Genomic DNA, 13830 nt, shown 5'->3' on the forward strand with positions numbered 1-13830 from the left:
GCTCTCGCTGCTGTGTTCTCCATTGGCGAGCTTTTCTGAATAGAAGCAGAATGCCAATAAGAAGGAGGACAAGAAGACCAATTGTACCAGCCCATTGTTTGGTGAACTGGAACATATTGCTGAATGTTTGAAATAGCTCTGGGAGGGAAGCTGGTTGCACACACATACTATTTAGTCGAGTTATCTCAGCCAGAAGGATTCGTGTGAAATTTTGAAAATCGTTAGACCAAGCACCCTGCAAATACTGGGAGAGCTGTTGGGAGGAATTGCTAATCTGACTAAGGTTAGAGAATTTTACAGGGGTAACACAGAGTGCAGAAAAAGGAACAATAGAACCAACACTCAGTATTTCAGCTAGTGAAGAACCGGGGGAAGGGAAAGGAAGAATTAGTTAAAGGTAAAGGATAGGGCCAAGCCTTCAGAATAGCCCATAATTCACGTGTTGCCGTCGGGGGAATTAGGAATATCAGAGTCCCCCATGACAGTAGGAGGATCACGACTTCCTCTGTCCTCATCCTCGTTCTCAGGGGCCTTCCGGACCAATCTCTCTGGAATCTAAATCGGCACTTCTTTGTCCTGTGGGAAAACACAAACGGAACCTCTGCTCCAGATTAATACAGGATCCGGGCCTTTCCATTGTCCCATAAGGATATCCTTCCAAAGAACTAAGGGCTTGGGGGAAGAATCCATAGGGGCTGAATGTCTTTCAGTTGCTGCTTGACCGTTTTTATCCTAGCAGTTTTCGTTTTTAATGGCATGCCATTGGCCTTTGAAGATCCTTTAGGGAACCCTCTAACCTCGACTTTGGCAGTCTAGATCCCATAATTAGAATCCCAACCTAATGGCTGTTCCGCGTATACTCGCCGCTAAATCCCGGCTCTAAGGCCGCCCCGCTTCTTATTGCGGACTTGTACAAGTTTCCCACCACCTTTGTCGTGGTTTTACCCCGCTTACCTGCGGACTTCTCCCTTGCAAGGTTTTTCTATTTTTCTTAATATTTCCCGGGTCTCGGCACCATTTATCGCCCTCGACCCGCAAGGACGACAAGAAGCCTGGTTCGGTGTTAATGCTTCATTCCCTTTATTTCGTCAACTCCCTTAGCTTATATGCAGCAGGGTGACCAATAAGGGGCCAAGCAATGGGGAGAGCCAATGAGAGTCTTGTTACTATGCTGATTAAATTTGAAACAGCCAATGACTATGTCCTCCTTTAGGCGGGCTTCACCAGAAAGTTCGTTGTTTACTTGCAGCGTATTTTGCTGGCAGTGAGCCAAGCGCCATCTTGTAATGGTGGGGACTTTCCTGGCTGGAGGCGGTCCCCGACAATACATCTCATGAAAGCATATATGTTTATCTCACTAGTATGTATTTAGAGCAAGATCTATCTTCTGTCCATAGAAAATATTTGATAAATATTTAAAAATGGACCCATAAAAATACCCAAATAACCAAAGCAATCTTGAGAAAGAATAACTAAGCTGGAGGCATCATGCTCCCTGATTTCAAACTATGACACAGAACTATAGTAATCAAAACAATATGATATTGGCATAAAATTAGACACACAGACAAATGGAACAAAATAAGGAGCCCAGAAATAATGCCATGCATGTAGAGTCAATTAATCTATGAAAAATAACAGATAAGAATATACAGGTGGGATGGCATCAACCTAAAAACTTCTGCACAACAAGGAAATCTACCACCAAAAAAAAAAAAAAAAAAAAGGCAACCTACTGAATGGAAGAAAATATTTGCACAGCATGTATCTGATAAGAGGCTAATATCCAAAATATATAAAGAACTCATACAACTTAAAGCAAACAGGACAAATCAAAACCACCAAACAATCTGATTTTAAAATGAGAAGATCTGAACAGACATTTTTCCAGAGATGACATACAGATGACCAAATATGAAAGGATTCTCAATCTCACTAATCATTAGGGAGATGCAAATTACAGCCACAATAGGATACCACTTCATACCTGTTAGAATGACTATCAAAAAGACAAGAAATAACAAGTGACAGTGAGGATGTGCACTGTTGGTGAGAGTGCAAATTGGTGCAACCACTATGGAAATTAGTATAGAGGTGTCTCAAAAAATTTAAAATAGAACTACCATATGATCCAGCATTTATACTTCTGGGTATTTATACAAATAAAGTAAAAATGTTAACAGAGAAAGATATTTGCACCCCATGTTCATTGCAATGTTGTTAGAATAGCCAAGATATAGAAATAACCTAAGTGTTCATGAATGAATGGATAAAGAAAATGACACACACACACACACACACAGGAATATTATTCAGCTACAAAAAAGAATGAAATCTTGCCATTTGTGACAACATGGATAGAACTTGATGGCATTATGCTAAGTGAAATAAATCAGACAGAAAGAGAAATACCATATGATTTCATTTATGTGGATTGCAGAAAATAGACAAAAAATGTGAGTTCATGGGGACAGAGAACAGAAAGGTGGTTTCCAGAGGCAGGGGTGGTAGTGGGTTAGACAAATGGGTAAAGGAGATAAAAAACCACAAACTTCCAGTTACAAAATAAATAAATCATGAAGATTTAATATATAGCCTGGTGACTATAGTTCATAATCCTGTTGTATATTTGAAAGTTGCTAAGAGAATAGATCTTACAAGATTTCATCACAGACAAAAAGTTTGTAACTCTGTACAGCGATAGATATTAACTCGACTTATTATGGTCATCATTTCATAATATATACAAACATTCAGTTGTTACATTGTATACCTGAAACTAATAACTTATTTGCTAATTATATCTTTTAAAAAAGAAAACTGTAAGATGTAGGTAATCAAAAATAGTTGTTGAAGAAATGAACAAATGCAAGAATTATATAAATGTAGAGGAAATTTGCCTACACTTACCTGAATGGAAGTAAAATTTTCTCTTCTATAAACACCGGAGAAAGGGAAACTCTCCTCCAAGTTGGAAGGGGAATGGGATGAGCTATATTCGAGAAATTGAAAGCCCAAATGTGTCTATCCCATAGTGTTTCGAAGCTTTCTGCCCGCTTCAGAATCTAAATCCTCTCACATTTACATAATACATTTCTTCTCCAGTTCTTTCCCTTAGGAAATTCTTCCAAAAATATAAATTCTTGTAAGTAATGTGTTATGGAAAATGCAGTCTTCTTCATGTGAACCACATTATATCTATATATTTACCAGTCCCAGTTGTGAAATTACAGTTTTTAGACTTTTGCTAAAGTTAGCTTAGTTATTAGACCAATATTTATTTACAGCATCATCTGAAGAAAAAGAGAGCACTGCATTTAAGTATTAAATTCAATAGGAACTTTTTCTTACGTGTATTTTATTTGTATGCATTTTTTTCTATTAACCATGAAGATAGTTTATAAGGTAAGGGATATTTTTGACAAAAATTCAAGTTATCAAAGTTAAATTTCATTTTATCCATTTAGTCAGGCATTATTCATTTAGCATGTGATTATCCAGTACTTCCAGTGTGCCAGAAATAAGAGTGTCAGCACACAATTGTAAAAATAAATACATAATTTTTGAAAAATTGGAGCTAAATAAATTTGTATGTAATATAATTACTGATTTTCACTTTAATTCCTAGAAAAAAATAGCTCTACTCTGATATGTAATAAAAATCAGCCACATGAACTTTAATATTCATTTCAGAAATTATTCTTCACCTTTTTCAATATGCTGGAACTTTGTACATTTAAGTCTCACTCAACTGCTCAGAAACTGTCAAAAGTATAATTATAGTAGTTTAGAGCTGTAGCTAATCTTAGAAATAATCCAGTCACAAAACTCAAAATGGAATTTTACAAAATGATTTACCTATTTACTCAATTGCTAAAGGTAGAGATAGTATAGGACCAGCTATAATCATTCTTAATTCATCCTCTGGTTAGGACATCATGCCAAGTACTTTTTCCATCACTTAGCTTAGCATTTCATTTTTCATCATTCAGATGTTAAAAATACAGCATAGAAGTAATTTCAGTGTCAGTGACTCCTATGTATTGAAATCTATTTGCTCTTCTTCTTGGACACGCAAATTGGCTACAGTTCCCAGCCTTCCTCGTAGTTAGATGTGAACATACTATGAAGTTCTAGCCAATGAGATCGAGTGTAAGGGCTATGTGTCTTATCTAGGACATGTGTTAAAAAAAAAAATGTGAGAGCCAACTCCACACTGTTTCTCCCTCCAATAGCTGGATGCAAATTATAAAGAGAATCCATAGTATAGTGGAACCATAGGTGAAAGAATTCTTGGTCTCCTAATTACTACTTATAGAAAAACTGTCTGAAGATCAGAATTCACCTCTTAAACTGAAAAGTGAACAACAACTAAACTTTTCTTGGATTTTAGTTACTAAAATTTGGTTGATGGATTTGTATCTGCAGCTTTGTATTACATCTCATGTGGGATTCTTATTGGCTTCTTAGAATCCCAATACTTGAGCACACAAAGTAACTATTCCAATGGAAATCCATGCAGGTGCTTTTGCAGAGTGAGGTTATATGAGAGGAAACTGATTTTCATATAAAAACTGAGGATATAAGTATAATTTTAAGTATGGAACTAGTTCTATTCAGATAGATCTACTGTTTAATGATGAAATAACTAAGAAGCATTAAGGCAAAAATATATATGTACTTTTCTATGCAACATATTGTGGTATGTTTACTGTATAAAATGTGTGTGTGTGTGTGTGTGTGTGCACATGCGCACGTTACAATGCACTTCCTTGGTTGAAAATATTTTATAGTAGTTATTTGTAATCACATATAAGTATGCATCCTGTTGTGTTGTTCTATTTCAAAAATTTAATGAAATTGTTAAAAATTAGTATGATTAATAATCTTGATATTTCCTTAAAAAGATAGTCTCTTGAAAATTTGGAAAGTTTTAAATAGAAAATTCAAACATGTAATATGTTGATATACATACATGTCTAAAAAGTAATACATTGACCTTTGAATAGCACAGGTTTGAACTGTGTGGGTCACTTATGTGGATTTAAAAAAAATAAATACAGTACAGTACTATAAGTGTATTTGCCCTTTCTTATGATTTTCTTTTTTTTTTTTTTTAAGACTTTATTTATTTGAGGGAGAGAGACAGACAGAGCAGAAGCAGGGGCAGTGGCAGAGGGAGCAGAAGAGGAAGAAGAAGAGGCAGACTCCCCACTGAGGGAGGAGCTAGACACAGGACTTGATCCCAGGACCCTGGGATCATGACCTTGGCCAAAGGCAGATGCTTAACTGATTGAGCCACCCAGGAAGATCTTTCCTTTTCTTAATAACATTTTTCTTTACTTTACTTTATTATAAGAATACAGTATTAATACATGTAACATAAGAAATATGTGTTAATTGTTTATGTTACCAGTAAGGCTTCTGGTGAACAGTAGACTATTAGTAGTCAAGTTTTTGGGGAGTCAAAAGTTACATCTGGATTTTCAGTTGTGCATGGGGTTGGCACCCCTGACCTCAACATTGTTCAAGAATCATTTGTATCAGCCATTGTTATTGTTATTTGAGTTTGTAAAGAAAAGTGTGAAGGTTTTCCAAAACAGTGTTTTTCTTCATCGTACTTCAGATGCACAGAATTAGATGAAAAATAATCTCTGGTTCATTGAACATATTTATCATTGTCACTACTATCTATTAGCACCCTTTTGTTTGGTCATTAATTTTAATAAATAATGCAATAAGCACCAGTGAACTCACACTGAAAACCTAATTGATCTTGTCAAATATGCCTGTGTTTTTGTTCTTAGCTACTGTAATGTCCTCTTTATTGCATTTGCTCTTATTTATATTAAAATTTAAATTTTTCTTTTATTATCTTTTGTTTTATTTATTTACATGTATCCTATAAAAATTTAAAATAATTTAGATGTTGAACTCATTCATTTTGGTCTTTCTACTTTGTAATATAAATATTTTAGCTGTAAGATTTGCAAAAAGCACCAGTTTTGAATTCTATAGGTTTTTATAAGCACTATTTTTAAAATAATTCATTTCTAGGAATATTATCAGGCAAAGGTATACTTTGCACAAAGTAAAATTCATCAATTTTCAGTGACTTGCATAAGTTTTGAGACAAATGTATGTACTCATATAACTGCTACCATAATCAAGATAGAGAATATTTCCATCATCCCCACAAGTTACATCATGCCCTTTTGCAATAAATCCCCTCCACATATCTATCCCAACCCTGACAATTATTATTAAATTTTCTTTTCGTGAAGTTTTATATAGTTGGAATTATATATATTTTTGTTTCAAGATTCCTTTACTTAATATATGCTTATAACATTCATCTTTATTATTGTGAATAATTAATTTGTTCCTTTTGTATAGATTTTCCATAATTTGTTTATTCATTCACCTTTTGATAGACATTTGGGTTATTTCAGTTTGTGGACATTATGAATAAAACTTTACGAACATACAGTTGCAAATCCTTGAGTGGACATAAATTTTCATTTCTCTTGGTTAAATACAGAGGAGTAGGATTGTTGGATCATCTGTTAAGGTATAGTCTACTGTGGAATTTATACCAGCCATAGATGAGATTTCTAGTTGTTCTACATTTGCAGAAACACTTGATATTGCCATCTCCTTTCATTTTTAGCTGTACTAGTGGATCTAGAGGGGTATCTCATAATTTATTTTGCATTTGTCAAATGATTAATGGTGTTGAATATTTTTAAAGTGTTGATTAGGCATTCATCTATCTTCTTTTGCCTATTTGTATTACAATTTAAATCGACTAAATTTAAATTTTTAAATTCCATTTCCTTAGGTCATACTTGCCACATTTCAAATGTTTAAAAAGTATATGTGAAAATGCAATGCTACAAACCAGGAGAAAACATTTGAGAATATGTGTATGATAACATTTCTTAATAATAAGCTTTATAAAGCTCATAACTCAATAATAAGAGAATGAACCTAGTTTAAACAAAAGAAAAAATTTTGAACAGACATTTTACAAGAAAAAGTTATTTATACCAATTTCTTTTTAAGTGAATTTTTGTGTCTGGAAGCACAGTTTTTTTCCTAAAAATTTAATTTGATGTATTTTGAACTTGACCCCACCAGGTTAATTTTCATTGTACAAAGAGGGATCATTTTAATAGATCAGATCTGCTCTTATTTCAGAAAAATCTGAAGCATTTAGCTCTATCATTGTTTTGTTTTTTGTCTTTCCATTCTAATTGTATGTATGTTGGATCTCCTGTGTTTGTCTTCAACATCTTGTAAAAAAATTTTTTTTTCAGATTTTATTTGTTTCCTTTTTGTATTTATATTCCCTATATCTCACTGTACATTCAGTCATACTTATCTTCCATAGGTACTTTATATCTTAATATTTATTTGAGTTTACTTCCTGTTTCCTTCAATTAATTTCCTGAATAATGTTGTCTTTCACTTCTGTTTTCAGTTTTTGAATTTCCAATTCATTGTGGTGTATTTTAGATTATTTAATTGGATTTAATTTATATTGATATTATATACCAGTAGTCTCCTACTTCATGGTTTGGAGTATTTCTTTAACTGAAAAATTTTGATTTTTACTTTATCTTTTCTTCTCACACTAGCTTTTTTGTGAATGATGGGTTCTTTTTACTGTTGTTGATAAGCTTTTTAATGTTTTTCTGGACCAGCAATAACAGATTATTTTGTGGATGGGGGATAAATGAGTTTGGGTGATTTCATCTGTTAGTTCAAGATTACCTTCAGAGTGAAGGACAGTTCATTTAATAAATGGTGTGCTGGGAGAGTTTGATTTTTTATTTTATATTACCCAGTGAGCTCATTTGCCCTTAGTATATCAACTATTTGTCAGACAAAGTGGAGGGAGGCCATAACAGCTCCACAGAGCTGAAGGAATAAACAGCAAATGAGCCTTTGGATGAAGATCCAAAGTCACCAGAAAACCAGGGACAATTCACTCTTTACTACCTAGAGTCAGAAAAAGCTTTACCCTTATTCTCTCCCCAGGTAAAATATTTGGATAAGACCCTGTTTAGATTATAATTTATCAGGCCAGTAAATTTAGAAAAAGAGGTGGAGAAGCACTACCCAAATTAAGTTAGTTTTATCTGTTTTAATAAAATTCTTAAATGCATAAGGCCTTCACATTACTCCTAGCAAATCTCTTACCAGTGCTCTGAAACATTACTAGTGTGAGGCAGGCTCTATTTGCCCCAAGGTAATGGGAGGAAGAAGCAAAAACATGATTAACTTCTTTTTCTACTTTATCCATCTGCAGCATTGCCATGATCCAAGCCAAATATTCCCTGTCCCTCCTCCCCACTCTTGATACAAGAAGCAGACACTAGATCAAAACAGAAGTCTAGAAGCTTTGTATGGTTTTCTCCATTCATGGGTGGATTCAATTTATCACCTCACATTGACCTTACAGAAGAGAGCCAATCCAAGTGTAAGCACTAAAGTAGTACTTTACGAAGTGAAGACATTAAGTCTCTGTAACAATTATGAAAGACTTCTTCAACTGGCATAATTCTGAAACTTTCATTAACTTATATTCATTATTATAGTTTTAATAAAAGAAATTCATGATAGAGGTTATCCCTATAAATTCTGGAGTTTTCATCTTTTAAATAATTTAAGATTAAAAAGGTATTTATTTTGCCATCATATTTGCATTAGTTGGTAATCTTGGCAAATAAGTTTTAACATATTTTCCTTCAGGGGTACCTGGGTGGTTCAGTCGGTTAAGTGTCCAACTATTGATTTAGCTCAGATCATGATCTCAGGGTCCTGGGGTCAAGGTTCATCTCAGGTACCAGTGCAGAGTCTGCTTGTTGCTTTCCCTCTGTTCCTTTCCCCCCTTCACTTTTGTGTGCTCTGTCTCAAATCAATAAATAAAATCTTTAAAAAATTTTTATCTTCCTTCAAAAGAAAAAATTATGCACTGAATTTTTAAAAGTACAATTAGAGTGGGGCGCCTGAATGGCTAAGTGGGAGCCTGCTTCCCCCCTCCCCAACCGACTTGTGCTCTCTGTCAAATAAATAAAGTCTTGGGGGAAAAAAAAAAAGAAGGAGCTCAGGAAATGTGTGCTCCACAATTTTCAGAGCTCTTCATTAAAAAAAAAAACCCATACTTTCCAGAAACTTGAAACTTAATAAAGTTTGTTTTTACTGAGGCACTAAATGAACTGAAACATCAACCTGCAACTAGTCCTTATATAAAATTTTGTGTAAAAAGAGATTTAAAATTTAGATCAAAATTTCAAATAAGAATATATAATCAAACAGTACTCAAGATTGGTTTATTTTTTTTTTTTTCAGATAAAGTTAGAGTTTTGTTATCCTTGGTTTGTTTTGGATGCTATTTAAAGGACCCAAATCTTTGTTTTGAAAATCAAACACTTAGAAATGTAAATTTAGTAAAGGATGGCAGTAATTTAATATATGTGCACATATGTCATTGTCCTCATATCCATGCATACCGAATGAGAAAATACTATTAGAGTGGTAAAATGGGAGATAGGAATCAGGCACTGATCCATACAATGGACCAGAAAATTTAACTAACTATTCAGAATCTCCATGTACCTAATGGAGATGAAACCATTTCTAAACCTCCTGGGTAGAATTCTTGTATGGAAGATTTCACTTTAAAAAGAGCAATCTCTTAGAAAGCTTTCCAAGGTCAGTTTAAGAGAATTTTTCTATGAGTAAAACAGGATAGGTTGAAGCTTTTCAGTAAAGTAAAGATTATTCTTTTTATACCTTCTATTCGGAAATAGAGAGCTTTGGTAAGTTAAAAGACTGGAGCAAGTATAGAGCTTTTATGGACCACAATACAATGTCGGCTACCTTGCAGAGAATCATACATCTCTATTTAATAATCCATCCTCTAACAGCCTTGGGATTCCAGATAAATTTGAATGAATCAGCCTTGATTTTTCAGACAGAATTAGAGAACCTCTGGTTTATGGGCCAAACTTGTACCTGTAATAGTGTAATGACAAAGTAGAAGACAATCTTAGATAAATGTCAGCTAAGATTACAGTTAAAACTCATGCCCAATTGGGTCTTGTCTGTGCGATATGCTCTTTGTATCTTTGTTTTATCAATTTATCAAGTGGCACTTACATTTTATAGAAACTTTCAACATTTATTACTTTCAGAAAGGAAAGAATATATAAAAATTGAAAAATTTCTGCACATTGATTTACAGCTCGTACTAAAGTTTAAAAGATAAAATAAAAATATAATTCTATCTTGTGCTCTTTCAACTCTGTTTATAAAAAAAAACTTCTTGTGTGTGTAAAACTGGAAACCAGTAACTCTTTCACAAACAAAATTTTATTGATATTATCTACAAATTGAAATACTCCAAAGTTGACAGATCAGAAGTTTTTTTAACTTTAGTTTTTCCTATTCAATATATGTAGTTTTAAGTTGGAGATATAAATAGAAGGTGAATTTTTCCTCAACTTATAATAGTCAACAAGGAACCTAGCTGTACTTTTCCACTCCTGCTAGAGTAATGAAAGCTATATGATGGTCTCTGGGAAGATTAGATTGGATATTAATGAAGTGAGGCATTAGCTTTTCAAAAGTTCACACCAAATTCTGTTATTTATAAAAATATTTTAAAGATATTTTAAAACGTGATTTAATACATATTAATTATAAAAATAATACATATTCGCTGTAGAAATTTGGAGATAAATATATAAAGAAAATTAATGTCTCTAATCTTATTTTCTAGCTCTCAGTTCCCAGCATATAGAATATTATCTTGATATGCTAATCTTTAGCATTTTCATATGTATGTGTATGCATATCTATATAAAATTGGAATTGTATTTATGATTAGATAAATTTAAATCATGTTTTGCTCTTTTTAGATTGTTTTTAAAATATTTTCTGTTCTTAAATATTCTTTCAAAGAACTTTAATTTATACATAATAGTCTATATCAGTACCATTATTTACATATCTGTTTATTAGAATAAACATTCTCCTGCACTAGGTGAAGCACAATTTAGTGGCTGAATGGGAATAACAGTTGAAGAGAATAGGGCTTTTGCTGCAGAATTAGACATATAAACAAATAATATAAGAGAATAAGGAAGAAAAATTCTATGAAAACAAAATCTAGAAATCACTTACAATTATGAAGAAATAAATTTAAAAGTTCCAAATTGCAGAGATGTACCATATTACATTATTTTACTTGAATTAAAGTTGATTTTTTGTATTTTTTTGGTCTCAAACTAAATAACTTACCAAGTTGAAGCCATATATACAGTTTCAGTATTTCAATTCATTCTTGTATTTTAATTCAAATGATAAGTCTTCCATATGATTATGTATTTTGTACCGCATTCCAGATATGATAAGCAGATTAACATTATTTCCACATTATGCAATCTGACTAGACATGAGTAAGAAAAAAATCCACTATGTTCTTTGCCACTTTGTAGCTCTCATAGAGAGGAAAAATTTTTGAAAAAATATTTAATAAACCTTCTTAATAAATGAATTTCTGCCAATTAAGATTGTTCTTTTATTTAAATAACATAAGGGGACAGAAACAGTAACTGATTGAAAGCATGCAAGTTCACTCATAGAAGCAATTGGCAATACTGTTGTATCTTTGAAAAAGAAATTGGTCTGGTATTGACTGAGATAGGAGAGAAGAAAATCTGTTCCTGAGTTTTATTGGAAATATCATTGATATTGGTTTTTAGTGTTTAGGTTTTGGGGGTTGTCATCCGTTTGATTGCAAAATGTAAAATATTAGTTATAAAGTTTTAAAGTTTTCACATAAATACAAGAAATAAAAAAAATAAATGCATAATTCTCATTAAGCATTGAACTAATTTTTCCTTTCTTATATTCTTCATGGTAGCCAGTTATATACATCTAGTTTGATTGTTATTTAAGATAAGGACAAGTGTAAAAGCCAATTAGTAAATTTAAGTATGTAATAAAGTATGTACTTATATCAATGAATAGATCATCCAGACAAAATATGAATAAGAAAACAATGGCTTGAAAAGATATAGTAGACCAGGTGGACTTAACAGATATATATATATATATATATATAAATATATATATATTTATATATATATATTTTTATATATATTTATATATGTGTATATATATACATATATAACTTATAACAAAATGCATTAAAGACTTAACAGATATATATATATTCATATATATTTATATATGAATATATATATATATAAAATATTCTGTCCAAAAGCAAAGAATGTACATGGAACATTCTCCAAGATAGATCATAGAGTAAGCCACAATAAAGTCTTAATAAATTTAAAATTGAAATTATATAAAGTATCTTTGCTCACCACAATGGTATAAAAATAAGTACTATAAGAAAACCAGAAAATTCACAAGTATGTGGAGATAACCAGCATCTTCCTGAAGATCCATAGGTAAATGAAGAAATCAAGAGGAAACAAACAAAACAATAGCTTGAGAGTAATAAAATGGAAATTTAACATACCAAAACTTATGGGATGCAGCAAAAACAGTTCTAAGAGGGAGGTTCATAGTGATTAATGCCTACCTCAAGAAATGTGAAAAAAAATGTCAACAACGTAACTTTACACCTCAAGGAAATAAAACAAATCAAACCCAAAGTTAGGAGAAGGAAAGGAATAACAAAGATCAAAGTGGAAATGAATGAACTAGAGATTAAAGAGAAACAAACAAACAAAAAAACCCAGAAAAGATCAGTGAAACTAAAAACTGGTTCTTTGAAAAGATAAAGTTGACATAACTTCAGCTAAGGTTACCAGAGAGAGACTATAGGAAAGAGAGAGTGTGCTCAAATAAACAAAATCAGACGAAAGAAGGGACAATACTACAGAAATACAAAGGATTGTGAGACTGGTATAAACAAGTACATGCTAACAAATTGAACAACCTAGAAGAAATAGATAAATTCCTGGAAACATATAGCCCATCAAGACTGAGTCATTAAAAAATTCAAAATAAGAACAATTTACTAGTAAGGAGAGTGAGTCAATAATTAAACACTTTCCAATAAGCCCAAGTCCACGACCAGACAGATTTACTGGTGAATTCTAATAAACATTCAAAGAATTAATTCCAATCCTTCCCAAACACTTCCAAAGGAAAAAAAAATAGAGAAGGAAACACTTGAAAATTAATTTTATGAGTATGTCCTAATTCTAAAACCAGACCAGAACACCAAAAGAAAAAAAAAATTATTGCCAATACCTTTGGTGAACATAGATGTAACAATTCTCTACAAAATATTAGCAAACTGAATTCAAAACAATACATTGCACAGTTCATACACCATGATCAAGCAGATTTATGCCAAGGATGCAAAGATGATTCAACATCCTCAAATCAAATTTAACAACGTATTTAAAAGATCATACACCATGTTCAAGCAGATTTATGCCAGGGATGCAAGGATGATTCAACATCCTCAAATCAATCAATGTGATACATAACATTAACGAAACAAAACATAAAAATCATATCATCTCAATATTATCTCAATTGATGCAGAAAAAAGCATTTGACAAAATTCAGTATGTATTTATAGTAAAAATCTCAGCACAGTGGGTATAAGGGGAATGAACTTCAACATAATAAAGGCCATATATGACAAACCTACAGCTAACATCATAGTCTATCTATGGTGAAAGCTAAAAGCTTTTCCTTTAAGGTAAGAAAATGCCCACTCTTCACACTTTTATTCAACAAAGTATTTTAAGTCTTAGCCACAACAGTTAG

The 13830-nt window shown here is 32.3% G+C and overlaps 1 long non-coding RNA gene across 1 annotated transcript in view; it reads left to right on the top strand.

The window, feature by feature from the left end:
- The first annotated feature begins 1276 nt into the window (after window positions 1–1276).
- Window positions 1277–13830, top strand: part of LOC116592354 — a 39241-nt gene continuing 26687 nt past the window's right edge. Inside the window, exon 1 of the long non-coding RNA XR_004286461.1 lies at window positions 1277–1347. This is a non-coding gene — a long non-coding RNA (uncharacterized LOC116592354). The remainder of the gene's footprint in view (window positions 1348–13830) is intronic.

The sequence above is a fragment of the Mustela erminea genome, chromosome 6, assembly GCF_009829155.1.
Source record: "Mustela erminea isolate mMusErm1 chromosome 6, mMusErm1.Pri, whole genome shotgun sequence".
NCBI lineage: Eukaryota > Metazoa > Chordata > Mammalia > Carnivora > Mustelidae > Mustela > Mustela erminea.